Source organism: Triticum aestivum, chromosome 5B, assembly GCF_018294505.1.
Source record: "Triticum aestivum cultivar Chinese Spring chromosome 5B, IWGSC CS RefSeq v2.1, whole genome shotgun sequence".
In the NCBI taxonomy this organism is placed as follows: Eukaryota; Viridiplantae; Streptophyta; class Magnoliopsida; order Poales; family Poaceae; genus Triticum; species Triticum aestivum.
Window position 1 is genome coordinate 692,732,223 of NC_057807.1, and position 25,212 is coordinate 692,757,434.

Below are 25,212 nucleotides of genomic sequence, written 5' to 3' on the forward strand. Positions count from 1 at the left end.
ACGTTCGACTACATCAACCGCGGTACTAAACGCTTTCGCTTTTGGTCTAGAGGGTACGTGGACACACTCTCCCCTCTCGTTGCTATGCATCTCCTAGATAGATCTTGCGTGATCATAGGAAATTTTTGAAATACTACGTTCCCCGACAGTGGTATCAGAGCCAGGTCTATGGGTAGATGTTTTATGCACGAGTAGAATAGCGAGAGTTGTGGGCGATAATAGTCATACTGCTTACCACCAATGTCTTACATTGATTTGGCGGCATTGTTGGATGAAGCGGCCCGGACCGACATTATATGGCCGCGTTCATGAGACTGGTTCTACTGACGTGCTTTTGTGCATAGGTGGCTGGCAGGTGTCTGTTTCTCCAACTTTAGTTGAATCGAGTTTGACTACGGTCGGTCCTTGTTGAAGGTTAAAACAGCACACTTGATGAAAAATCGTTGTGGTTTTGATGTGTGGGTAAGAATGGTTCTTGCTAGAAGCCTGTAGCAGCCACATAAAATTTGCAAAAACAAAGTAGAGTACGTCTAACTTGTTTTTGCAAGGCTTGCTGTGATGTGATATGGTCAAGACAAGATGTGATATAACTTTGTTGTATGAGTTATCGGCAACTGGCAGGAGCCATATGGTTGTTGCTTTATTGTATTCAATGCAATCGCCATGTAATTGCTTTACTTTATCACTAAGCGGTAGCGATAGTCGTAGAAGCAATAGTTGGCGAGACAACAACAATGCTGTGACAGAGATCAATGTGTCGCGCCGGTGACGATGGAGGTCATGACGATGCTTCAGTGATGGGGATCATGAGCACAAGGTGATGATGGCCATATCATGTCACATATTTTGATTGCATGTGATGTTTATCTTTTATGCATCTTATTCTGCTTAGTATGATGGTAGCATTATAAGATGATCACTTGCTAAAATTCAAGGTATAAGTGTTCTCCCTGAGTATGCACCGCTGCTACAGTTTGTCGTCCGAGACACCACGTGATGATCGGGTGTGATAAGCTCTATGTTCACATACAACGGGTGCAAGCCAGTTTTACACACACATAATACTCGGGTTAAACTTGATGAGCCTAGCATATGCAGATATGGCCTCGGAACAGTGAGAACGAAAGGTCGAATTTGAATCATCTAGTAGATATGATCAACATATTGATATTCACCATTGAAAACTACTCCATCTCACGTGATGATCGGACATGGTTTAGTTGATTTGGATCACGTGATCATTTAGATGACTAGAGGGATGTCTATCTAAGTGGTAGTTCTTAAGTAATATGATTAATTGAACTTTACACTACTAGGAAAAACCTTACCAGTAGCATGAGTTTTTTGCATACCAGTAGTGTGGGTGCCCGCGCTACTGCTACGATGCTACAGCTAAATATTAGTAGTAGCGTGTTTTCTATCCCATGCTACTGGTATGCTAAGTACTACTAGCGTTGCTTTATCAACATACGCTACTACTATGGTATGTACTAGTAGTGCTGCTTTATCCACCACACGCTACAGCTAATTAATTAGAAATTAAAAATAATAATATTCAAATGCAGTATTCATGGATGGAAATTCAGATGCATTTGCTTCACCAACAATGATTAGTAGTAGCATCAACATAGCCTCTAATTCAGCATAGGAGTTGCAAGTAAGGGAAAATTACCACCGACACTACTAGCTAATAATCATCATAGCTAGTCATTACCACCAATTTTGTCTAATCATCATAGCTACATAGTGTAGCACATCATCATCATCTTGAAATTCATTCTAGCTAGCTAATCACTCCTACTGCTCTTTCTCTCTCTCTCTCTCTCTCAGGTAAAACAACATAGAACATGTGGAGCGCTCCTGATTCATCATATTGAAGCATGCAGATGAACATGTCTCCTACTTGTGGACTACGCTTCTGATTTCTGCCCCTGGTACTTCTCTGCGACCCTTCACAATTTTGTTCCAGTCTTTGAGTATTAAGACTTGCTCGCTTCTAGAAATCCCGAATGCACTCATGTGCAATGTAGGAAGTCTTGGCCGTATGCTAACGATGGACATGCGACCTTTAGCTTCGATCAACTGAGGCAAAACTATCATCGGGATTCCCTGTTGAATAACATCGTAGTAACATACTTAGCAATGAATTTTAGCTTAAAAATAATGTATGCAAAAGATGCACTGAGGACAAATAGTAAAAATCTTACCATCTTTCCTAAATAGATGTGGCCGTAGTTCAGTACGAACACTATTGGTCACCCGTTTTGCGTACTAACATTTCTAATTCCAGGAAAATAATTTGTCTTCACAGTATGAAGATCCTCAAGCCATCAAACATAATGACTTGTCTCCTCGCAGTTTAGTTCAGCCTCGAGACAGTAGTAGGTCATGTCTACCAAGCGCTGGACATGTTTGCTTGAATGGAAATAAGCTGTCAATAGAAATTAGTTGTCAACTATTTTTGAATAAACAATATCCAAGACATAAATATGGTTGAGAAACTTACATAAAGGTAGAACTGGAGGCGTCTGCACATCGACCCGGATGTCGATATCATCTTCCCGGACGAATATCAAAGGTGATAAGCATATCGGGCTCAAATGCATAAGCCTTGCATAGTGCTCTCCATTGTTTGCATTCAAAATGGGTGTAGGTGTTTGTATTGTATAATTTTGCGAGAAAACTATAACCATGCTCGATCCTCAAGTTAACTCTTTTTACCTCCATAGTTTCCATAGTACAGAAACCAACCTTATCGAACACATATATTCTTGCATGGCAGGGGATACGCTAGTAGAATAGTAAAAGAGTTAAATTATAAGTTGAAGCAAAAGAAGAATAAGTCATGCTTAATTACAAAAAAAGACTTGTCGTTGTGACTTACTATATGCACTTAGAAGTTCTCATCCAGCTTGATGCTGAAGCGCCTACCGCCAACTAGGTGAGGCCTGTCGCACATGCCGCGCTCGTCTTCACAGTATTCGCACATACCAAATTCCCTTTCGCTATCGTCATCAGACATTTCCTATGTTCATATAGTTGAAACAGACGTGCATTCAATAAGCAAAACTAAATCATAAAAAGAATTAGTATTCAAATTAGCATGCATTCAATAAGAAAATTAAATCATCTCTTGCGTTCGTACATTGTCGAATATTATCACTAATACATCTCAAATTGTATCATACATATAACATCACTAATACAGCTAGAAACCTAGCGAACGACGGGTACCGGCGAGGGCAGTGGACACCCAAAAAGAAGGAACCATCACATCATCATAGCTCTAGTGAGATCCGTGAAGAACCATCCACATACTGTCGGACCTGCCCTCCAACGCAACCATGTAGCGACGGACGTGCTCATCCTCCTCGCTGACACGGTGAGATACCACCTCTGCGGTGGACGAAGGCCTCCTCGCCGTCACTAGCCCACGCGACCGCCACCAAATAAGGTTCGAGTCGACCACGGGCTGCCTCCTCACCAAGTTGCGCACCCCAGAAGGTAGCACCTCCCAGTACCAGCCAGGCGCAGCCCAGTCTCGGACATGGCCCCTATAATCAAGCAAGCCTCTTCCACTGAGTCAACGACGAGGATGCGGGCCAGGCATCGTCGACGTCGAGAACAAGTGCTTAATTATGAAAACAAAATTAATAAACACATAGAAAAATTGGGCATGACCTTTGCTAAAAACAGGACATATCGAGTGCCTGAAATTTGCGATAACGTAAAAATATGGCAAAACATAGGCCACTCGGAAAAATATGACATGTCCACTGCAAATTTGCATATAACAGGAAAAATTGCTTTAACTAAAATAATAACAACAATTGCTTTAACTAAATAAATACCTAGAATTTGTTAACTACACCTAAAACAACTAAAACACCTAGAATTATGTAGAATACACCTAAAACACCTAAATTATATTAACCTAGATAAATTTCTGTCCTGATTTAAAAACCTAGCCAAATTTCTGTCCTAATTTAAAAACCTAGCTAATTTAAAAGCCTAGGGTTCATACTATCTAATCTGTCCTAGCTAGGGTTCAATCATAACATATATTATTCTAAGAACCTGCATTTTTTCAACTACATTAGGTTCAAAATAACTACTCTCTAATAAATCTAAATAGGGAGGGAGGGAGGAGGAGGAAGGAGGGAGGAGTACCTCTCGCTGGAGGAGAAGGGCCAGCGTGGGGAGGAGGGATGGCGCGGGGGCGACCGGTGGGGGAGGAGGGCCGGAGGGGGGAGGGCGACCGTCGGCGGAGGAGGGTCGGTGCGGGGATGCCGGCCGGCGGGGGAGGAGGACCGGCGTAGGCGGGGTGTGGCGCCCGGATAACTAAGCTACAGTGATCCCCCGCTAATGATGCCACGTCACCTCGATACTGTTGCTAATCTCATCGTTAGTTCGAAACCGATTCAAATTCAAATTCAAAATAGAGGCAAACATCCAAATTTTTCAAATATTAAAGCTAAAATGTTCGGTTTGTGCCAAATAATGCATAGGTGATTAACGTGAAGAAACCCTACTTTTATAATACGTTTAGATACTCTAAAACTGAATAAAACAGTAGCAATACAATTATTTAAATGCTTTAAGGATAATAAACATTTTCAAAACTAAATTGTTATAAGTATTAAATTGTTGTGGCAGTGGCATAATTTGTAGAATCTATTTAGGTGCCACTGTGGTAATTTACTAAAACTATTATAAAAGGAAACTAAAAGAAAGCAAAGATAGCAAATAAAAATAAGAAAAGAGAAAGACAAAACAAAATAAAAATAGAAACAAAAGGACACCCCCCGCCAACTGGGCCAACTGGCCCAGCTGGCCACCCACGTGGCCTAGCTGGCCCACCCCAGCTGGATAACCCCACCCAGGCCAAACCCTAACCCACCGACACCCCCACTTCCCCCCACGTCGCCACTCCCTCTCCCGATCCGATCTGGATCCGGGACCAGCCCCCCTCCACTCTCCCCTCACGCCTTGCTCCTCTCGCTCCCTCCCGATCCGGATCGGGGCGCAACGGCGCCCCCTCGCCGCCGCTCCGCTGAGGCAGCGCCCCGCTGCCCACCTCGGTCGGCGCCTCTCGTCTCCGCCACCAGGCTGGCGCCCCTCGTCGAGCCCACCTTGTCGCCGGACCATGTCGGCAGGGTCCCGCCGGCGCGCACCGAACCCTGTCGCGGCCGCTCCTGGCGAGTCGCCCCACCTCTCCGACGCCGACGTCCTGGAGCACCTTCGTCGGACCTCCTCGCCGGAATGCCTCCTCTTCGGCTCACGTCACCGTCCTCCTACCCGCACCCCATTGCCCTGGACCCTACGGCCCCCTGTGAGCCGCCACCCCCTCCTTCCTCTCCCTGCTCACTGTACGGCGCCACCCCTGGCCGCGTCGGCTGTGCCCGCACCCCGCGCGTGGCCATACCTGTGCTGCTCCCGCTCCTCACCTCCCCGCACTGGCCACGCCCCAGGGGCGCCCTCGACCCTGGCCCTCCCACTCTCTTTGTCTCGCGTGCACTTGCGCTGTCTGCCGTAGACACGCCCGTGCCGGCCTCGTCCTGCCCCGGACGGTGACGCCCTGCACCACGGCCGTCGCCCTCCCTTGCCTCATCGGTGCCCTGCCAAGGACGTTCGCCGTCGCCCGCACGCCCTCGGGGCTCCGCCCCGTTAGCCACTGCCCGGGCACCTGCTAACGGCCGCCCCGTTTGGCCCCTGTGCCACTGAACGCCGGGACCCACACCCTGGAAAAATTAGAACATAAAAATATATTAATTAATTAGTTAGATAATTAATTAACTTAATTGATCATGTTTAATTAATCTAATTAAACATTAGTTAACCTAATTAACTAAGTAACTAATTAATAGGTTAATTAGTATAACGTGACAATGACAGACGGGACCTAACCATCAGTTTGACCGGTCAACGGTCAGCGTTGACCGATGACGTCATGTTGACATCATAATTGGATTTTCTAAATAATTAATTAAATAAATTCTAAAAATGATTTAAAAATTTAGAAAATCATATAAAATAAACCGTAGCTCAGATGAAAATACTTTCTACATGAAAGTTGCTCACAACGACAAGACGAATCCGGATACGCAGCCCGTTCGTCCGCCACACATCCCTAGCATAGCAAACACGCAACTTTCCCCCTCTGGTTCGTTTGTCCGAAAACGCGAACCACCGGGGATACTTTCCCGAATGTTTTCCCCTTCGTCGGTATCACCTCCTACCGCGTTAGGGCACACCTAGCACCGTGCATTGTCTTGTCATGCACCGTCATGCTTATGTTTGCATTATATTTATTGTTTCCTCCCCCTCTTCTCTCGCTAGACACCGAGGCCGACGCCGCTGCTACCAGTACAACTACGGTGTTGACGACCCCTCTCTCTTGCCAGAGCAACCAGGCAAGCCCCCCCCCCCCTTGATAACCAGATATCGCCTATTCGTCTCTATACTGCTTGCATTAGAGTAGTGTAGCATGTTACTGCTTTCAGTTAATCCTATACTTCTGCATAGCCCGTCCTTGCTATTACTGTTGTTACCTTTACCTGCTATCCTACTGCTTAGTATAGGATGCTAGTGTTCCATCAGTGGCCCTAAATTCTTGTCCGTCTACCATGCTATACTAATGGGATGTGATCACTTCGGGAGGTGATCATGGGCATATACTATATACTTTACACTATTACATTACTTGTGATACTGTTTGGAGATGGAGGCTGAAAGGACAGGTGGCTCCATCTCGGTAGAGGTGGGCCTGGGTTCCCGACGGCCCCCGACTGTTACTTGTGGCGGAGCGACAGGGCAGGTTGAGACCACCTAGGAGAGAGGTGGGCCTCGCCATGTTCGGCATTCGCGGATACTTAACACGCTTAACGAGAGCTTGGTATTTGATCCGAGTGTGGCTACTGGCCTATACGCACTAACCAACTACGCGGGAACAGTTATGGGCACTCGACGTCGTGGTATCAGCCGAAGCACTTTGTGACGTCAGCGACTAAGCGGCACGCGCCGGATTGGAATGTAAGTCTGCTCTTGTATTAAGGGGGCTAGTTCTGCTTCCGGCCGCCCAAACAACATGCAGGTGTGCTATGGGCGATGGGCCCAGACCCCTATGCGCTTAGATTTAGACCGGCGTGCTGACCTCTCGGTTGTGCCTAGGTGGGGCTGCGGCGTGTTGATCTTCCGCGGTCGGGCATGACCCAAAAAAGTGTGTCCGACCAAATGGGATCAAGCGTGTTGGGTTATGTGGTGCACCCCTGGAGGGAAGTTAATCTATTTGAATAGCTGTGATCTTCGGTAACTGGACGACTTGGAGTTGTACCTTGACCTTATGACAACTAGAACTGGATACTTAATAAAACACACCCTTCCAAGTGCCAGATATAACCCGGTGATCGCTCTCAACAGGGCAATGAGGAGGGCATCGTCGGGTAGGATTATGCTATGCGATGCTACTTGGAGGACTTCAGTCTACTCTCTTCTACATGCTGCAAGACGGAGGCTGCCAGAAGCGTAGTCTTCGACAGGATTAGTTATCCCCCTCTTATTCTGGCATTCTGCAGTTCAGTCCACTGATATGGCCCTTTACACATATATCCATGCATATGTAGTGTAGCTCCTTGCTTGCGAGTACTTTGGATGAGTACTCACGGTTGCCTTGTTCCCCCTTTTTTCCCTATCTCTATCCGATTGCTGCGACCAGACGACGGAGCCCAGGAGCCAGACGCCACCGTCGATGACGACTACTACACCGGAGGTGTCTACTACTACGTGCAGCCCGCTGACGACGACCAGGAGTAGTTAGGAGGATCCCAGGAAGGAGGGATGCGCCTCTTTCAATCTATATCCCAGTTTGTGTTAGCCTTCTTAAGGCAGACTTGTTTAACTTATGTCTGTACTCAGATATTGTTGCTTCCGCTGACTCGTCTATGATCGAGCACTTGTATTCGAGCCCTCGAGGCCCCTGGCTTGTATTATGAGGCTTGTATGACTTATTTATGTTTTAGAGTTGTGTTGTGATTTATATCTTCCCGTGAGTCCCTGATCTTGATCGTACACGTTTGCGTGTATGATTAGTGTATGATTGAATCGGGGCGTCACAAGTTGGTATCAGAGCCGACTGCCTGTAGGAATCCCCCTTCCAACTCCTTGGTCGAAGTCGAGTCTAGACTTTACAAAACTTTTATTGACATGGCTGTGCGGCCCATGGGCCCACGTCACCATTGGCTGGTATTAGGATCTTTTACTCCTTGTCTATACTCTGGGACTCTGATCTCTCTTCTATTCGGGTTAAATGAATTTTGCTAAATCTAACATTAGGTTCTCGTTATCACTTTCACCCGGAGAGCCCCTTATTACTAATGATCGTCTGCTGCACGTGAAGACCCTGAAGATACTCTCCGTTGTTAACCCGAGAACTTGTGTTCATCGCGTTTGCAATTCCCCTTCCACCGTCAACCCTTATGGATAACTACTTGTAGTGGTTATTCTTACAGTCATCCCCAGTTGGTCTTGTTATTACAAGATACCCCGAAACACTCATCGTTGTTTCGATAATCCTTTGAGCTTACTGCCTTGCTGTTCTTTGTCACCTGAATACCCCTATGTATAATTCTCGCACTTATCGAGTATCCACTCACCCCCCCAGTTGTTCATGTGTTTCACAATGGTCTTCGAAATACTATTCGATCATCCAAAAATCCTTAGTAGCTTATTGCTCTGCCATACTTGTCTACTTGCATGATGGATGCTTTCCATATGTCTGGCAATATTCGTTAGTATCCTTAGGCATCGTCATTTTGATCCTTTTGATTCAACATGAGTGCGAATGCATGCAATCATCAGTTGATCCTTTTAAATTATCTTTCCCGCTCAGATGTCATTTTAAACATGAGCTGGTTCTCAACCAATCCAAATGTCGACGATTGTACCCCTAAGGCTATTCAACTTATCCACCCCTAATCAGAACATTGCTTCTGTTCCCTTGATTTGAAAATCATAATTCCTTTGCATTTGAGCTCTGGATTAGTCAGTTGTTTCTATAATCCAATGCCCTTGCATTATTACTTCCTCTGATTGTGTGCCGATGCTCACATCAGCTTTGTTATCGACCAAGAGATCCTTTAATGGATTTTATCTGACATTTTCCTTCATATTCAATAACCTTGTGAGCCTTCCCTCGGATACATAATGCCTTTGGTAAATTATATCACCTACTTTCTCAACCTTGCTCTACTTTCGAGCTTGTGATATTTACTCTTGAAACTTGTCGGATATGTTTCTAAGAAGCCCCTATGGGTTGAACCTATGCCTTCCTTTATATGTGTGAACTCAAAAGTTTTCACGAGTCATACTCTTCTGGTATTTTGCTAGATAAAATTTCAACACTACGACTTCATCAAAAGTGAGAGGTGAATGGAAGGTTATACATTGAAGAAGTGGGAGTCGACCTTGAACTTTGTGTTCATGCCCATGGACACGATGTAGATCCTACCATAGAAGCTTCTTGTGATAATAACTATTTCGTTGATACAATATCATCTGGTATCTGTGAATTTATCCTATGCAATCGTGGTTCCGACCATATTTTCTCTTTCATCCCATTTCTCGGGCAAGTTTATTCACTTGTTCCTGATGGATCCTTTGTGAATTCAAAGTCTGACCTTTGCTTGCAAACCATGTCATTGCTATCTCGAAGTATGTCCATGGTACTCCAATTTTCAACAAAAACATTTGAAGCACAATGCTGGTATTTTGCTAGATAAAATTTCAACACTATGACTTCATCAAAAGTGAGAGGTGAATGGAAGGTTATACATTGAAGAAGTGGGAGTCGACCTTGAACTTTGTGTTCATGCCCATGGACACGATGTAGATCCTACCATAGAAGCTTCTTGTGATAATAACTATTTCGTTGATACAATATCATCTGGTATCTGTGAATTTATACTATGCAATCATGGTTCCGACCATATTTTCTCTTTCATCCCATTTCTCGGGCAAGTTTAATCACTTGTCTTCTATGGATCAATACACCAGTCCAACCTTTACTTTGATCTTGTGTCGAGTATTACCCCTGGTATCTCGAGGATATCTTGCCATTGCACTACACCTTATAAACTTTGATGAAGCACTACCTTACCTTGTCTTTGTCACTTCACGGGTTTTGGGTTGTTTGTCAACCGAGAACACCGATAATCGATTCCGCACTCCGATTCAATAACTCATAAGTAATTTTCGTTGCTTATGAGTTTAATAATCCTTCAAGTCATTACTAGCCTGATCGGCTATACCATTATCGTGCCAAATTCTAACTGTGCTACCTGGTCCTTCTTCCCGGAGCACAAATTTTCAACGATGAGCTAAGCTTACATCGATCTTCCTCGTCATATCAGTTCGCCTTGAACAACAAGCTTGATTTCAAGTTTGTGTCCTACCCATGGTTCCAATAACCTTCCGCTTCATCATTCCATTGACTTGATGTCAACGCTGACTGATTACATCTTCATAAAATCTCTCGACAAATGTGTCATGATCATCAACCTTATGAGCTCTTCCAGGATATCAATTGAGTTCATGATGAGAAATACCATCCTTGCCCCTGATGATTTGTGTTACCTTTGACCACTTATTTTCATTCCGTTCAACACAAACTTGTTCGTGTTTTGAGCTATACCTTGAGATCCCTACTATCCAGCCTTTGTTCTTCCATACCTTGGAGTATTACCATCTTTTAATATCAAGGATGTGGTGAAGATTGCTCCACCTCTTAAGAAATTCTTGGTATAGTGATACTTCTCACCATCACCATTCTTTCTTGGTCCTCGTGTTGATTCCAACCGGGGTACCAACAAGTGAACGGTGCTATTTGGATTCTGCCCTTCTAGCAACCCTATTGCTTTGAAGTTAATGGTCGGCCATTCATTCTTGGACTATTGATTATTGAATCACCATTCTGACATTGGTCGTACAACCCAACCCATATTTCGGGCGCACCTTTCAACCAATATTTAATTGTGTATGTTTTCCTCGGGCATACCTCATTATATCATTTGATCTGAAAAATGTTATCTCCTTGTTCACATAATTGTGGAAATCCATCTTTTGGAAGTCCCAATGAATTGTCGCTGAGTTCATCAGCCACCTCCTAATCCTCTCCTCGGTTTAATGATGAACTCATGATTCGGAACTTGCGTCCATAGTTTATTCCCGAGAATCTTGCAACTCCATCACGTCAAATTGACTTACACCCTTCCTTCTCAGGCATAATGAGTCTGAGGTATCCTGACACCAATCAGGTCTAAATCTCGGGTCATATATGATGGTTTGAACATATTTCCAGGGGTTTTTAACATTGGTCTTTATATGACCCGGTAAGGTGATGTCATGCCTAGCACACCTGGCTGGGGAACCCAATGTTACAATACCCCCTCTTTTCAGCAAGGTTAGCCATTCTTCCATAAGGAAATTGTAAGACTTATTCTGTAAGATGTTCCTGATGGATCCTTTGTGAATTCAAAGTCTGACCTTTGCTTGCAAATCATGTCAGTTCTATCTCGAAGTATGTCCATGGTACTCCAATTTTCAACAAAAACATTTGAAGCCCAATGCTAAATGTTTCCTGCTCGATTATCCAAACACCGTTGTATGGGTAATGTCCTGAAAATTCTCTCCCCTACCTAAGGAGTTTACTACATTATATCCTGCCAAGGATATCATGCTCTGCTTATCCTTGGGAAGGATATACCCCTGGTATATGTGTTAAAACACATTTTCCTTTCCATTATTTGGTTTAACCTTTCTTGTGATCTATATGATCTAAGCAGTAATATTCTCCTGCTTATGTATATACCTCGGTGTACAATTCTGTCAGCAAGACCCTATTACTATTGTTGATGACATTTCGGTAGCCACCGATGGACGAGAACCTTGCCTATTGGCCCGCCTCGTTCAACGAGCAGGAAAATGGTTCTCTTCGTCCCTCGCCCTTGGTATCGATGTTGTTGCCAACATAACTGGCAGGCTACCCTCTGACACGCCTTACTATCGCGACCGTGCAAGATGTCGGCCCCCTTCCTACTTTCAACCACATGGTGGGCCCATAACCCACAGGTCACAGGATCGAAACCTGACTCTCCAGTACACCCCCTGTTCCCAAGGTTATTTCTCGCGCGTGGCCTCATATGTAATTCACGGGCCACCATCCCAAGTGATCTATTCTGGTAACAGACGCAATACTTATTCATGTTGCCCTGAAACCCTTTCACCTTCTGACTAGGCATTGAACGATTGCCTGGCTGCTTGAAACTTCTTATGGTACCTTCTTACTTTGCTCTCGATATCTTCTTAGTTTCAATTCGAGAGTTACTTTCCGCCACTTTCCCCGATGCTGTCTACCAGATAGTCAGCATTGTAGAGGTCCGTACTCCCGGAATGCCCACCCTTTATTCTTTCTGTAAGTACGATGAAGATCCCGAAGAAAGGATGTGTACTACATCATGATGACCTGAAGCAGAGAAAGGAAGACATCAATATAACGGATCGACCGCTTCGAGAAGAGCCGCCAAGACCTAGAAGATCCGTTAGAATTTAGTAACTAGACTTTTCCCCCTTACTCTACCTCTTAAATCTCGGGACGAGATTTCTTGTAGTGGAGGAGAATTGTGGCGCCCGGATAATTAAGCTACAGTGATCCCCCGCTAATGATGCCACATCACCTCGATACTGTTGCTAATCTCGTCGTTAGTTCGAAACCGATTCAAATTCAAATTCAAAATAGAGGCAAACATCAAAAGCTTTCAAATATTAAAACTAAAATGTTCGGTTTGTGCCACATAATGCATAGGTGATTAAGGTGAAGAAACCCTACTTTTATAAAACGTTTAAATACTCTACAACTGAATAAAATAGTAGCAATACAATTATTTAAATGCTTTAAAGATAATAAACATTTTCAAAACTAATTTGTTATAAGTATTAAACTATTGTGGCAGTGGCATAATTTGTAGAATCTATTTAGGTGCCACTATGGTAATTTACTAAAACTAAAATAAAAGGAAACTAAAATAAAGCAAACATAGCAAATAAAAATAAGAAAAGAGAAAGACAAAACAAAATAAAAATAGAAAGAAAAGGACACCCCCGCCCAACTGGGCCAACTGGCCCAGCTGGCCACCCACGCGGCCCAGCTGGCCCACCCCGGCTGGATAACCACACCCAGGCCAAACCCTAACCCACCGACACCCCCACTTCCCCCCACGTCGCCACTCCCTCTCCCGATCCGATCTGGATCTGGGACCAGCCCCCCTCCACTCTCCCCTCACGCCTCGCTCCTCTCGCTCCCTCCCGATCCGGATCGGGGCGCAACGGCGCCCCCTCGCCGCCGGTCCCTGAGACAGCGCCCCGCTGCCCACCTCGGCTGGCGCCTCTCGTCTCCGCCACCAGGCTGGCGCCCCTCGCCGAGCCCACCTCGTCACCGGACCATGCTGGCAGGGTCCCGCCGGCGCGCACCGAACCCTGCCGCGGCCGCTCCTGGCGAGTCGCCCCACCTCTCCGATGCCGACGTCCCGGAGCACCTTCGTCGTACCTCCTCGCCGGACTGCCTCCTCTCCGGCGCACGTCACCGTCCTCCTCCCCGCGCCCCGTTGCCCCGGACCCTACGGCCCCCTGTGAGCCGCCACCCCCTCCTTCCTCTCCCTGCTCGCTGTACGGCGCCACCCCTGGCCGCGTCGGCTGCACCCGCGCCCCGCGCGTGGCCATGCCCGTGCTGCTCCCGCTCCTCGCCTCCCCCCACTGGCCACGCCCCAGGCGCGCCCTCGACACTGGCCCTCCCACTCTCTCTGTCTCGCGCGCACTCGCGCTGTCCGCCGTAGACGCGCCCGTGCCGGCCTCGTCCTGCCCCGGACGGCGACGCCCTGCGCCAGGGCCGTCGCCCTGCCTTGCCTCGTCGGTGCCCTGCCAAGGACGTTCGCCGTCGCCTGCACACCTCGGGGCTCCGCCCTGTTAGCCACTGCCCGGGCGCCCGCTAACGGCCGCCCCGTTTGGCCCCTGTGCCACTGAACGCTGGGACCCACACCCTGGAAAAATTAGAACAAATATATATATATATATATATATATATATATATATATATATATATATATATATATATATATATATATTAATTAGTTAGATAATTAATTAACTTAATTGATCATGTTTAATTAATCTAGTTAAACATTAGTTAACCTAATTAACTAAGTAACTAATTAATAGGTTAATTAGGTTAACGTGGCAATGACAGACGGGACCTAACCGTCAGTTTGGCCGGTCAACGGTCAGTGTTGACTGATGACATCATGTTGACATCGCGCTGACATCATAATTGGATTTTCTAAATAATTAATTAAATAAATTCTAAAAATGATTTAAAACTTTAGAAAATCATATAAAATAAACCGTAGCTCAGATGAAAATACTTTCTACAGGAAAGTTGCTCAGAACGACGAGACGAATCCGAATACGCAGCCCTTTCGTCCGCCACACATCCCTAGTATAGAAAACACACAACTTTCCCCCTCCGGTTCGTCTGTCGGAAAACGCGAAACACCGGGGATACTTTCCCGGATGTTTTCCCCCTTCATCGGTATCACCTCCTACCGCGTTAGGGCACACCTAGCACCGTGCATTGTCTTGTCATGCACCGTCATGCTTATGTTTGCATTATATTTATTGTTTCCTCCCCCTCTTCTCTCGCTAGACACCGAGACCGACGCCGCTGCTACCCAGTACGACTACGATGTTGACGACCCCTCTCTCTTGCCAACTTGTACGACCACTGATATGGCCCTTTACACATATATCCATGCATATGTAGTGTAGCTCCTTGCTTGCGAGTACTTTGGATTAGTACTCACGGTTTCCTTGTTCCCCCTTTTTTCCCTATCTCTATCTGATTGCTGCGACCAGACGACGGAGCCCAGGAGCCAAATGCCACCATCGATGACGACTACTATACCGGAGGTGCCTACTACTACGTGCAGCCCGCTGACGACGACCAGGAGTAGTTAGGAGGATCCCAGGCAGGAGGCATGCGCCTCTTTCGATCTGTATCCCAGTTTGTGTTAGCCTTCTTAAGGTAGACTTGTTTAACTTATGTCTGTACTCAGATATTGTTGCTTCCGCTGACTCGTCTATGATCGAGCACTTGTATTCGAGCCCTCGAGGCCCCTAGCTTGTATTATGATGCTTGTATGACTTATTTATGTTTTAGAGTTGTGTTGTGATATCTTCCCGTGAGTCCCTGATCTTGATCGTACACGTTTGCGTGTATGATTAGTGTACGATTGAATCAGGGGCGTCACACGGGGGCGTCGGCCGGATCGAGTGGGGATTGAGGAAGAGTGTGAGTGATTGTGAGTGAGTGAGAGAGAGGGGCGCGCAGGCCGGCATGGGGAGAAGAAGAGGTGGGCATAGCAGCAGCGTGGGGGAATGGGCCAGCGCTACAACTAAAGGGGCCGAGAGCGTGGCCCATTAGCAGCAACACTGGGCGGGAAACCACGCGCTACTGCTAATATGCGTTTGCAGTGCTGGTATTGCCAGGCGCTACTGCTAAATAGTAGTAGGTGGGGTCTTTACCCAACGCTACTGCTAATTGTCTACCTATAAGCATTTTCCTAGTAGTGTTAATTTATCATGAACTTAGTCCTGATAGTTATTTTGCATGTCCATGATATTCTAGATCAATGGCCCGTGCTACCGTTCCTTTTTAATTTTAATGCGTTCCTAGAGAAAGCTAATTTGAAATATGATGGTAGCAATTACACGGACTGGGTCCGTAACTTGAGGATTATCCTCATTGCTACACAAAAAGAATTACGTCCTGGAAGCACCTCTAGGTGCAAGGCCTGCTGCAAGAGCAACTATGGACGTTATGAACGTCTGGCAGAGCAAAGCTGATGACTACTCGATAGTTCAGTGTGCCATGCTTTACGGCTTAGAATCGGGACTTCAAAGACGTTTTAAACGTCATGGAGCATATGAGATGTTCCAAGTATTGAAGTTACTATTTTAAGCAAATGCCCGAGTTGAGAGATATGAAGTCTCCAACAAGTTCTATAGCTGCAAAATGGAGGAGAATAGTTCTGTCAGTGAAAGCATACTCAGAATGTCTGGGTACCATAACCACTTGACTTAGCTGGGAGTTAATCTTCCTGATGATAGTGTCATTGACAGAGTTCTTCAATCACTGTCACCAAGCTATAAAGGCTTCGTGATGAACTATAATATGCAAGGGATGAACAAGACAATTCCCGAGCTCATCACGATGCTAAAAGTTGTGGAGGTAGAAATCAAAAAGGAGCATCAAGTGTTGATGGTCAACAAGACCACTAGTTTCAAGAAAAAGGGCAAAGGAAAGAAGGGGAACTTCAAGAAGAACGGCAAGAAAGTTGTTGCTCAGGAGAAGAAACCCACAAAGGGACAAGTCTGGACCTAAGCCGGTAACTGAGTGCTTCTACCACAAAGGGACAAGTCATTGGAAGCGGAACTGCCCCAGGTATTTGGCGGATAAGAAGGATGGCAAAGTGAAAGGTATATTTGATATACATGTTATTGATGTGTACCTTACTAATGCTCGTAGTAGCACCTGGGTATTTGATACTGGTTCTGTTGCTCATATTTGCAACTCGAAATAGGGGCTACGAATTAAACGAAGATTGGCTAAGGACGAGGTGACGATGCGCGTCGGAAATGGTTCCAAGGTCGATGTGATCGCCATCGGCACGCTACCTCTACATCTACCTTCGGGGTTAGTTTTAGAACTGAATAATTGTTATTTGGATCCAGTGTTGAGCATGAACATTATATCTGGATCTTGTGTGATGCGAGATGGTTATTCATTTAAATCAGAGAATAATGGTTGTTCCATTTATATGAGTAATATCCTTTATGGTCATGCATCCTTGTGGAGATACACATGTTCATAATATTGAAGTCAAAAGATGCAAAGTTGATAATGATAGTGCAACTTATTTGTGGCACTGCCGTTTAGGTCATATTGGTGTAAAGCACATGAAGAAACTCCATGCCGATGGGCTTTTGGAATCACTCGATTATGAATCACTTGGTGCTTGTGAACCATGCCTCATGGACAAGATGACTAAAACTCCGTTCCCAGAAGAATGGAACGAGCTATTGACTTATTGGAAATAATACATACCGATGTATGAGGTCCAATGAGTGTTGAGGCTCGTGGTGAGTATCATTATTTTCTTACCTTCACAAATGATATGAGCAGATATGGGTATATCTACTTAATGAAACATAAGTCTGAAACATTTGAAAAGTTCAAAGAATTTCAGAGTCAAGTAGAAAATCATCGTAACAAGAAAATAAAGTTTCTACGGTCTAATCGTGGAGGAGAATATTTGAGTTACGAGTTTGGTCTTCATCTGAAACAATATGGAATAGTTTCGCAACTCATGCCACCTAGAACACCACAGCGTAATGGTGTGTCCGAACGTTGTAATCATACTTTATTGGATATGGTGCGATCTATGATGTCTCTTACTGATTCACCGATATCATTTTGGAGTTATGCTTTACAGATGACTGCATTCACTTTAAACAGGGCACCATCAAAATCCGTTGAGACGACACCTTATGAACTGTACCTTCTCCCGAATTGGAAAATAGTTCATCACATAAATTAGTTCCAGTGATTCCTACACCAATTAGTGAGGAAGCTAATGATGATGATCATGAAACTTCAAATCAAGTTACTACAGAACCTCATAGGTCTTCCAGAGGACGGTCCGCACCAGAGTGGTACGACAATCCTATTCTGAAAGTCATGTTACTATACCATGATGAACCTACGAACTATGAGGAAGCGATGATGAGCCCAGATTCCGCAAAATGGCTTGAGGCCATGAAATCTGAAATGGGATCCATGTATGAGAACAAAGTGTGGACTTTGGTGGATTTGCCCGATGATCGGCAAGACATAGAAAATAAATGGATCTTCAAGAAGAAGACTGACGCTGACGGTAATGTTACTGTCTACAAAGCTCGACTTGTTGCGAAAGGTTTTCGACAAGTTCAAGGAGTTGACTATGATGAGACTTTCTCACCTGTAGCGATGCTTAAGTCTGTCTAAATCATGTTAGAAATTGCCGCATTTTATGATTATGAAATTGGGCAGATTGATGTCAAAACTGCATTCCTGAATGGATTTCTGGAAGAAGAGTTGTATATAATGCAACCATAAGGTTTTGTTGATCCAAAGGGTGCTAACAAAGTGGCAAGCTCCAGCAATCCATTTATGGACTGGTGCAAGCCTCTCGGAGTTGGAATAAACATTTTGACAGTGTGATCAAAGCATATGGTTTTATACAAACTTTTGGATAAGCCTGTATTTATAAGAAAGTGAGTGGGAGCTCTGTAGCATTTCTAATATTATATGTGGATGACATATTGTTGATTGGAAATGATATAGAATTTCTAGATAGCATAAAGAGATACTTGAATAAGAGTTTTTCAATGAAAGATCTCCGTGAAGCTTCTTACATATTGGGCATCAAGATCTATAGAGATAGATCAAGATGCTTAATTGGACTTTCACAAAGCACATACCTTGATAAAGTTTTGAAGAAGTTCAGAATGGATCAGTCAAAGAAAGGGTTCTTGCCTATCTTACAAGGTGTGAAATTGAGTCAGACTTAATGCCGGACCACTACAGAAGATACAGAGAAAATGAAAGTCATTCCCTATGCTTCAGCATAGGTTCTATCATGTATGCAATGATGTGTACCAGACCTGATGTGTGCATTTCTATAAGTATAGCAGGGAGGTACCAACGTAATCCAGGAGTGGAGCACTAGACATCGATCAAGAACATCCTGAAATACCTGAAAAGGACTAAGGATATGTTTCTCGTTTATGGAGGTGACAAAGAGCTCGTCGTAAATGGTTACGTCAATGAAAGCTTTGACACTTGTCCGGATGACTCTATGTCGCAATACGGATACATAATTTTATTGAATGGTGGAGCTGTCAGGTGGAGCAGTTCCAAGCAAAGCGTCGTGGTGGGATCTATGTGTGAAGCAGAGTACATAGCTGCTTTGGAAGCAGCAAATGAAGGAGTCCGGGTGAAGGAGTTCATATCCGATCTAGGTGTCATACCTAGTGCATCGGCTCCAATGAAAATCTTTTGTGACAATACTGGTGCAATTGCCTTGGCAAAGGAATCCAGATTTCACAAGAGAACCAAGCACATCAAGAGACGCTTCAATTCCATCTGTCATCAAGTGTCGGAGGGAGACATAGAGATTTGCAAGATACATATGGATCTGAATGTTGCAGACCCATTGACTAAGCCTCTTCCATGAGCAAAACATGATCCGCACCAAGACTCCATGGGTGTTAGAATCATTACTTTGTAATCTAGATTATTGACTCTAGTGCAAGTGGGAGACTGAAGGAAATATGCCCTAGAGGCAATAATAAAGTTATTATTTATTTCCTTATATCATGATAAATGTTTCTTATTCATGCTAGAAATGTATTAACTAGAAACTTAGTACATGTGTGAATACATAGACAAAACATAGTGTCCCTAGTATGCCTCTACTAGACTAGTTCGTTAATCAAAGATGGTTATGTTTCCTAACCATAGACATGTGTTGTCATTTGATAAACATGATCACATCATTAGGAGAATGATGTGATGGACAAGGCCCATCTGTTAGCTTAGCATTACGATCGTTATAGTTTCATTGCTACTGCTTCCTTCATGACTTATACATGTTCCTCAGACTATGAGATTATGCAACTCCCGAATCCCGAAGGAGCACCTTGTGTGCTATCAAATGTCACAACATAAATGGGTGATTGTAAAGATGCTCTACAGGTGTCTCTGAAGGTGTTTGTTGGGCTGGCATAGATCAAGATTAGGATTTTTTACTCCGTGTTTCGGAGAGGTATCTCTGGGCCCTCTCGGTAATGCTCATCACTATAAGCCTTGCAAGAAATGTGACTAATGAGTTGGTTGCGGGATGAAGCATTACAGAACGAGTAAAGAGACTTGCTGGTAACGATATTGAACTAGGTATGATGATACCGCCGATCGAATCTCGGGCAAGTAACATATCGATGACAAAGCGAACAATATATGTTGTTATGTGGTTTGACCGATAAAGATCTTCGTAGAATATGTAGGAACCAATATGAACATACAGGTTATGCTATTGGTTATTGATTGGAGATGTATCTCGGTCATGTCTACACAATTCTCGAACCCGTATGGTCCGCGCGCTTAACGTTCGATGACAATTTGTATTATGAGTTATGTGTTTTGATGACCGAAGTTTGTTCAGAGTCCTGAATGAGATCACAGACATGATGATGAGTCTCTAAATTATCGAGACATAAAGATTGATATATTGGAAGGCTATATTCGTACATCGGAATGGTTCCAGAGAAGTTCGGGTATTTCCGGAGTACCGGGAGGTTACCGGAACCCCCCATGGAGTTGTTGGACCTTAGTGGGCTTTAGTGGGAAGGGGAGGCAGCGGCCAGGAGGTAGCGCCAGCCCCCCCCCCCCCAAGTCCAGTCCGAATTGTACAAGGGGTTGGGGTGCGGCCACCCTCTCCCTTCCTTTCCCCTTTTCCTTTAGGTGGAAACCTACTAGGACTTGGAGTCCTAGTAGGATTCCCCTTATCCCAGCGCGCCTAGCTTGGACGGCCGGCCTCCCCCTCCCTCCTTTATATACAGGGGCAGGGGGGCACCCTAGAACACACCAAGTTTTGCGTTAGCCGTGTGCGGTGCCCCCCTCCACATTTACACACCTCGATCATATCGTTGTAGTGCTTAGGCGAAGCCCTACGCCGGTGACATCATCATCACCGTCGCCATGCCGTCATGCTGACGGAACTCACACTTGTCCTCAACTGGATCAAGAGCACGAGGGACGTCATCCAGGTGAACGTGTGCTGAACGGGGAGGTGCCGTACGTTCGGTACTTGGATCGGTTGGATCGCGAAAACGTTCGACTACATCAACCGCGTTACCAAACGCTTCCGCTTTCGGTCTATTAGGGTACGTGGATACACTCTCCCCTCTCATTGTTATGCATCTCCTAGATAGATCTTGCGTGATCGTAGGAAAATTTTGAAATACTATGTTCCCCAACACGAGGAACTTCAACCTTTCTATCAAATAACTCAAGTGACTTGTCTTGTGATTCCTCAACTTTATCCTTATACACATTCCAATGCATTTGGGAGGTGATGGGCATACTCTTTAATCGGGACTTTACTCCCACTCCCACATCATACCTCCCAATAACCTTCACCTCATCACTTGGGTTAATCCAATTTAAGACGGTTCTCACTTTCACTACAAATAATCATAGCTTGGGCTTGTGTCATAAACCATGGCCTCCTCCCCTTCATTGGCATTTCCATTCATAAATGCCGCCTTGTTCAAATAATGCACATTCACTAGTTTATCCATCTAAAAACAATGGAAAAAAATTGAGTCATCCATGGGTCAGCCATTTCATATGGATGAACTATCTACAATATGCATACTTGGAATTAAAGAACTTGTATACCTTAATCATAACATTAATCCAAACCCTAACCCTAACACTTCCCTAACTAAATCACTAACCCTTACACAAAAGCTAGCTTACCACAACTAGGACTGACACACAATACTTAGGCCAAGCATAAATGCACAATAAATGCAAAACTTGAGCAAAAACTAGGGTTTGCAAAACTAGCCGATTCCAACCAAATTAGGTGATTCCAACCAACCAAATGAAGGAGAGTAGGAGAGGTACCTTGGGTGATGCAAATCCACCGGACAAATCTCAAGCAATTGAGGGGGATCTAGTGGGTGCTTTGGTGGGTGAGAAGAGGGGGAGAGAGCTTGAGCTCGTGGAAGAAGATGAGTGTCGTGGATGGGTGGTGGGTGGGCCCCACAACCTTATCCTCCAAGTGAACCTGCCACCAGCCCCCCCCCCCCCCCCCCCCCCCCCCCGACGGTAGGTTGTATAGACCTACCACTGGAGGCTACGGTGGTAGGGTACTTTGCCACGTCAGCGGTTGTTAACGGCCAAACAGTCGTCTTTGGTACCTACCGCCAGGTAGGGCAGCGGTAGGCTGTGTACAGCTACCGCCGGAGGCCATGGCGGTAGCCAAAAGGGTAAAATCCCGAAAAAAATTCAGAGCAGGGTCAAATCTAGGTAAACTATACGGAAAGGGTCAAAACATGAATTTTTTTGCCTCCATGGCAACATTCAACACGTCTTGGATGTCGGAGTGGTGCGATCCAGCCCTGCAGTTTTCGTATTTCAAAACAGACGTCATGGGGAAACGTGCCAAATAGGCTGTTTTTGCAGACCAGCTAACCTATTAAATACGAGAGAGGCTGTCGTCCGAACAAATTTTCAATAAAACAGGACTAATGAACCTCGTAACTGTGTTGTAGCAGAAAGCAACCATGCATGTGGGCAGAGTTGGTGCAACTCTCCTTAAAGCATCTACAATCAGACCCCTAAAACCCGTCTGAAACGCCCGGGCAGGCCGCCCGGTCGCTGCCCGGACACGAAATTTGGATCCAGACAGGCCCCTCAAACGGCCCTCAAACGTCCGGGCTGACCGACACTCCCCATAACCAGCCCAAATATGGGGCGGATATGGGGTCCCTGGGCGCGGCCGGGCACGCCCGCCACGTCGGACCCGGCCCATGCTGGCCCACCCTACCACACTTATATTCATTCCATACTTTTGCGGGACCAAACCCTAGCCATTTCAGTCCAGTCCCCTCGACTCCCCTCCGCCACCCGAGCTCACCTCTGGCGGTTTGCGACCTTCTCTGCTATGGCAGACAGCGGATCGGACTCCGACTAATCCGGATCCGTTGACTGGGGTGTCGTCTCGTGTGGGTTGGAGGAGGCAATGGCAGTCCGCATTGCACTACGCCGCTCCCGGGAGGACAGTTCCCGGCCGACGGACGGATCCATTCGCCGCGACGCCATAGCGTCGGCTCATCGGGCGCTCGGGTCCTCTGGTGCTAGATCCTCGCGGTCCAGGCCGGAACACCTCTCCTTCCCCATCACTTGTCGGGCAGATTACGAGTCCCCCCAGGAACGGGCGGCCCGCCATGGGAAGAAGAGGATAAGGGCCGCCGAGGCCCATCTCGCGGCGGAAATGGTGGCGGCGGAGGCGGCCGAAGCGGCGGCGCGGGCGTCCGCAAAGGTGGAAGCCATCTGCGCCCGCATTGTGAAGAAACGACGGCGGAGGAACACGCGCGCCCTCGCCCGTGGTCAGTATCGGGCGGTCCTTGCCATGGCCGGACTGCCACCGAAGGAGGATAGCGACAGCGAGGACAGCTCCGGCGACGAGCAGATCCGGCTCGATCCGTACTGCATCTTCGACCGGTACTTCCACGAGAAGGACAGCAAGGGCACCGGGAAGGGCAAGGGCAGCTATGGATGAACTCCATTATAGCCAAACATGCCAAATTTTGGTAGTCCGATGGCATGTTTAGTGTAGAGTGATGGAGTAGCCGGACGATGCGTGTGCGTCGACGTAGTTGCACGAGTTTGTATGGATTTGAGATATGTTAATTGAGGTGTCCGGATGTGGATTCCATTTTTGGAGGAGTGTCCGGCCAGTGCCCGCATTTGAGGGGCCGGATTTGTCAAGTCCGTCTGTTGATGCCCTTATATTATTAAGATTCCTGTACGTGATTAACGGGAGTATCCTTAATGACTCTGCCTGGCACATATCGCCATGCCAGATCGGCCGGCAAATTGGGGTGGAGCTGTGTTCCCTGTTCTCTCAGACTTTGAATCTAGAGGAGAAATATTGAAGTGCATTCCAATAGATTGTGAATTCTTATTTTTCAATCGACATCGGCTTATGGTGGTCTTGCACTTGTATTTTTCTCCACTGTGCGTCTGTGCCTCCGCCAACGACCTCCTCCCACCTGCCACCTACTCTGATTTTCTCATTTCTGGATGGCTATTATTATATATTACTCATCAACTGGAAAATATATTTCTTTTTTAGCCACTTGAACTATAACAATTCTGTAATTAATTATCTTCAAGTTGTCGCCGAAAGCCATTCCTTTCGCCGAAAGCCCTTTCGTAAAAAAGAAAAAGTTGTCGCCGAAAGCCAAAGTTGCTCTGTTGTTGTCCATTCTTTCGGGGCCAGCTAGTGTTGTCAATTATTGCTTCGGTGGAGTATATTGTAAAGGTACAGACAGAGGTGGTTTTTCTTCCCGGTCTACATCTCAATCAATCAATCAAAACTTGTTTTGCGCGTTGTCCTCTATACCACCCTCCTCTGCCTTCTCTTTCTGCTCATGCGAGCCGTTGAAAGCATCCGGGATTAAGGTCTCATCTTCTTCCCCCTCCGGAAGGTACCTCTCCAGGTTAGTCGAGGACTCGAGGTGCATGCTTCTAGGGAATTGCTAGCTACTAAGGATTCCTTTGTCATCCCTCTATGGTCGATTTTTGTTGAAGAAAGCCCCTAGCTTCTTCCCTTTTCTTTTGTTTTCCTTCTAATATTTGTTCTTGCTCTTGTTAGCTACTCCATCCGTCCGGAAATACTTGTCCTAAAAATAGATAAAATGAATGTATCTATAACTAAAATAAGTCTGGATACATTCATTTCGGGGACAAGTATTTTTGGACGGAGGGAATAGTTGTTACAGGTTCTATTTCTTGTTAATTAGCTTGCTGCTGCTTTAGCCACAAAGAAATGAAGAAGTTTTCAGTTAGCTAGCTAGGTATGCAGTATGCTGCGCATCTCAGCAAGTAGGTCAATATGAGATTATCAATCCTAACAGAAAAGCATCTAAAAGTCTGAGTTAGTATCTGTAAAAAGAACAAGGTATATGCTGGCATTTCTATTTCTTCTTTAATTCAGAAACATATACGTTCTTTGTAAAAGTTATGTTTGCAACCTTTCAGCTCATCAATTTGAAACGATTTCTGTGTTATTAGATCGATGGGACATGGATGCTCGTCCTAGCCAGCAGGAGATATAGGATGCCATGGGGAGCAATTTTCAAGATAAAAGTCGACTGACAAACAAATTTACACTCGACTTCTTACAACATATTACAAATAACTTTTCTGAGGACCGCATACTTGGCCGTGGTGGGGGTGGAGTAGTTTACAAGGTGTGATTGTTAATTACTTTT

General features: G+C 45.5%; 1 pseudogene; it reads left to right on the forward strand.

Annotated features, from left to right (window-relative positions):
- Positions 1-24,274: 24,274 nt before the first annotated feature.
- LOC123114289 (putative disease resistance protein RGA1) overlaps positions 24,275-25,212 on the forward strand; it is a 39,761-nt pseudogene continuing 38,823 nt past the window's right edge.